This window comes from Corapipo altera, unplaced genomic scaffold (assembly GCF_003945725.1).
Source record: "Corapipo altera isolate COAL_440 unplaced genomic scaffold, ASM394572v1 64, whole genome shotgun sequence".
In the NCBI taxonomy this organism is placed as follows: domain Eukaryota; kingdom Metazoa; phylum Chordata; class Aves; order Passeriformes; family Pipridae; genus Corapipo; species Corapipo altera.
In genome coordinates this window covers 12,115,124-12,119,578 of record NW_020884893.1, presented here as the reverse complement: position 1 = coordinate 12,119,578, position 4,455 = coordinate 12,115,124, and the positions used below count along the sequence as shown (strand labels likewise).

The window sequence follows — 4,455 nt, the reverse complement described above, 5'->3', positions numbered from 1 at the left end:
GACCATCTGCAGCCATTTCTCTTTCCCTGTAACCTTCCCCAGTCCCTCCTCTCAATCCCCTTTTTGCCAGGGCAGTGCAGGACCAGGAGGTGTTATGGCTGAGCAGGGCTCACTGAGGTCACTGAGAGTCTTTGTCAACCAGACAGGCTCTGATTGACATCCTTTCTCTATCCTGACTTTAGAACATGGTTTTAAAGATGAAATTCAAAATTTAAGGTATGTTAAAAAAATGTAGCGGGGGAGAAAACGGAGAGGAAGAGAAAAACAGATAAAGTTTCTCCCAATTGATGTATTGTGCCTCTAGATCTTTTAAAAGGGAGGGAGAACACTGGCAAAAGACATTTTCTGGCTGGTAGGAAGAAAGGAGAGTAGAAGAACTGAGAGTAACCTATCTAAGAAGGAAGGTGTGATCTTTTCACCCTTTTTATTTTGGCAGACCAGATTTCAAACTGCAAGGAGCATTTCTGTTCCCTTGCCTGCATTTGCAGTGGGTTTGCCCAGAAACAGCAGATGAGCTGGGAGTTAATCATGGTGCATCAGAAGCCACCAAGGCAAGAGTGATAAGAATCCACTGTGCTTTAGGCCAGGTCAGAATGGGGCTTGTGGTGATGGTGAGTGCCTGGAAAGGATGGTCCTGAGCTGCAGCTGCACAGTCAGCCCCAGCAGATCATCTCAGCACATCATCACCAGGCTCAGCTCAGCTCCTGGACCTGCCTGCCAGGAGGAACCCACTCCTGCAAACAGAGCATCTGCCAGCAGCCCCCATGGATGAGGGGAGGAGGAGTCACAGAGGCAGCAGAAGAACCTGGAGGGGTAGAAAACACCTATTATCTTGCATTATCTATTATGTGCCTTTAGCACAGCCCATTTAAACACCTGTAATTTTCTGAAGATGCAGACAGGTTGCTGGACCCTTCAAGGGTACTGCTTCTGGCAAAAATAAAACAAACAAAAAAAAAGCCAAACCCAAATTTACTTTAAATTTAACCCTCTCTGACAGGCATCGTATTTTTAGAAGCACTTAGCCCGTGTTAATACTTCCTGGACGTGCTTGAACACCGTCTGATGTTGTATTGAGGCAAATTAGTGAAGATGGAGGCTCATAAATCCTCAGGAATTACAAAACTAATTAAGTGCCTGTGTGATGTACTTGGGAGCAGAGCACTGGTGTGCAGGTCTGTGTTTTCCAGATATCCCAGCTGAGCTCTTCCTGCTGCAGGGAACAAGGAAGGACTTTCACTTCCCCAGGTCCGGGATGAGGGGGGCTCTGGGGAGCCTGTGGCACAGGCCATGGTGCCATAGCTCTGTCTCCTTCCCAGGGTAGCTGTGTTTGCTGGGATCACCAGTGTGCCAGGGCCCTGTCACATCCCATCCTCCTGCTTGGTCTCAGCAAAACTTGTGCCTGCCCATGAGCTGATGGACTGCAGAGGGCTCAGAGCTCCCTCCCTGCTCCTGTGCCCTTCCTGGTGGCAGAAATGGCACCACAAGGGATGTGTCCCTTAATGTTGCATTGCAGAGAAAGCTGCCTTTTTTTCTCCTTTGGCTCTTGCAGTCCCAAAAGACAAGGACCTTGTACTCCCAGCACTGTGTTCATAAACAGGCTCTAAGTCCTGGACAGGTCGTGAGCCCAGGCTGCTTGGAAGAAGAAAAATGGAAATAACAGAGAAAAGTTGCTCTTGACTCATCACACGTTGACTGGCACCAGTGAGCAGGGAGTCCTGGCCCCATGAGCAATTCAGAAGTGCTCAGGGGGCACCCCTGATCTCACAGGTATTTGTTCCATGGCTCCTGGTTCTTTGCATCGTTAAATAAAACACTGTGAGTAACTACCCAGGGGGTGAGGCAGGGCAGCCTCTCACACTGGGCAGCTGCTGAGGGCAGGGAGCACTTGCACGTGGAATCAGGGATGGACACACTGGAATAGTCAGCCAGCTGAGAATTCTGATTATTCTAAGTAGTTTGGACAGTTATTTTCAGGAACGGCTCAAACAATTAAGGTAAAAACCTTGCACTATTTTTTCTTAATGAAGAACATACTGGTCTGGGTTTTTAGGCCCCTGGCTAGGAACCTTCTTTTCTTCTCTTCAGGGCTGGGTACAGCAGAGCCTCCACTGACCTCACCAGCAGGTGTCTGCACATCATCTTCCACTTTTGGCAGTTCTTAGGCTTAATTTCAGTCTCTACCTGTAAAAATTACTTTTCTCTCCCTGGGAGAATGCAATGAGGTTGAAAAAAATATCCAGAAAAATAAATTTCCTTTTTCCCTTAAAATTTCAGTTCGAAGTGCTGGAGTGGAGAAGGCAGCAGAAAGGAAGTCCCACACTGAAACCACCAAACTCCTGCAGGATTTGAGGGAGTGGGATTAGCTGAGGGGATCCTGTGGGGGTCTGTTTTCCCTGTGCTCCCCTAAGAGCTGACTGACTCCCAGCATGTGCTGGTGGGGAGCGGAGGGGGAGATGTGACTGACTGTGCCTCCACAATGCTCCTCATTGTCTTTTCTTCTCTTACAGCTGTTTTTGTGAGTGTGGGTTTTGAGGGACTCTGTGTGTGGGTTTTGTGTGCAAGGAGATTGCAAGGATTTAAAGGGCTGCATTTAGGGAAAAGCTAAACTCAGCCTCCATGTTTCCATGCTTTGGATTACACACCTAGATGCTTGCCCACTCACTTTGTGTTGGCTACAGTTTTGCACAGCCAAAAACTCACATGGGAGTGCTCAGACCGTCCACATGTGCAAATTGCAGGATTAGCCACCTAACAATTGGTCCAAAAACACAGAACTGGCGATTTACAGGCTCAGCCAAAATAATAGATCACATTCCCTGATGGAGGAACTTGGCATTGCTTTGCTGAAGTCGTAGGAGCTTTGCAGATTTACACCAGCTGAGGATTTGGTCATAGGTGTTTCCTGAGTGAGAAAAATCCAACGGGAAAGAAGTGCTCTACTCAGTTTATTTTTACAGAGCAGAGTCTACAGAAAGTGGCCACTTTGCCAGAGAAGCTGGGATCACCTCATGGCTGTTTGTGCATGAGCAACAACTCCTTCAGGGGATTCACAGAGTTGTGCTGTCACACAGTTCTCCCATTCCTGCCAAGAAACGGGAACCACTGCAGTTTAATGTCTTTTTTTCCTTTTCCTAAACAGCAGTACAGATGGCACTTTTATACTTGGAAACTTCAGGCCCCTACTGTCACCCTGCTAATTACAACTGCATTCCCAGTTGTGGTAAATGACCACGTCCCTCATAACTGCACCTGAAGGTACGTGTAGCCTGGTGTCTTCCCTTCCCTCACCATTCCTGCCTTGCTCCCATAACTCGTAGATACAGGATGGGTCATTGGGGTGGAGATGATTTAGCAGGACCCACCATCCCTGGAGTCTCAGACCACTTTAAATGTGCCCATAATGGGTCTGTTCCTCATTGCTTTGTTCCACTGGGTGTGTCATGTGCCATTTTCCCTTAATGAGGAGCGAGTTTATTCACCCTTGCTGGGTGTTGGAAGATCAAACCACATGGGGTGACAAGATTACAAACACTTTGCTGGAGGGTTGGAAATACTCTGGAATGGGATGAGAGGTTTAACATGTTCACAGAGCCACAACTTGCCAGCGAGGGGAAGGTGGTATCATTCCAGAGAACAGAGGAAACCAGAACTGGGCAAGACTGAGATGTGTAAGTTACAGGAAATATTAAAATTCAACAAAATCTGCTCTGACACCCAAGCCTCAAATAATGCTTCTAGGGATGGATTAATTATCCAGGCAGAAATCCTCACCCACCCAAGCTTGCTGCCTGCACTCTGCCAAGCCCAGCCCAGCACTGCAGATGCACAGCCACCCCTTAAACATTGCAATGGTAATCACACAGCTCTCACAGCTACTACAGGGCATTGAATGGGATGTTGCAATGGGAACACCACTGCAAATCTCTGTAAATCACTATTTTGGCAGGAGGTAATGAGGAACCGTGTGCCAGGAGCTCCTGAGAACGTGGACAAGAGAATTGGCTGCATGGGAAGATGAGCAGCCCTGAAGATCCCAGAGCAGAGGGAGCAGAAAGCAAGTCAGCTTCATGAGACAGCAAACAGGATGTCCTTGGAGAAAGGCTGCAAGGAGAGACATGTATTTGCACTCTGTTGCTTGGAATGTTACAACCCCAGCTTCTCTCGAGAGTCCCTTTCTGAAAATTCTAGAGAGCACTTCCTATCCAATAAAGAATATCAGGAAAAATCCTCAGTTTCCCTCTATTTGTGTATCACACTTCAAACACACAAGCTTTTTATATGTAAGGTTAATCCATTCCCTTTTTTTGAAGTCAAGATGGGATTTTCTTTGAGGCCCAGGAAGGTACCACGTGCAGTCCTTTCCTTCTCCTGCACCATGGGCAGCTCTCACCTTCTTAGGACGGCCTGTTTTGGCCATTTAACCTAAAAATTGATGGCTATTCAGAAGATATC

The 4,455-nt window shown here is 47.5% G+C and overlaps 1 long non-coding RNA gene across 2 annotated transcripts; it reads left to right on the top strand.

Moving 5' to 3' along the window:
- The first annotated feature begins 1,828 nt into the window (after positions 1–1,828).
- LOC113948517 lies at positions 1,829–4,184 on the top strand. 2 transcript variants are annotated; one of them, XR_003528175.1, is made up of 4 exons: positions 1,829–1,997; positions 3,143–3,258; positions 3,593–3,671; positions 3,950–4,184. It is a non-coding gene; the product is annotated as an uncharacterized LOC113948517 (long non-coding RNA). The 2 variants fall into 2 exon arrangements; XR_003528176.1 differs by lacking the exon at positions 3,593–3,671.
- Positions 4,185–4,455: the final 271 nt, after the last annotated feature.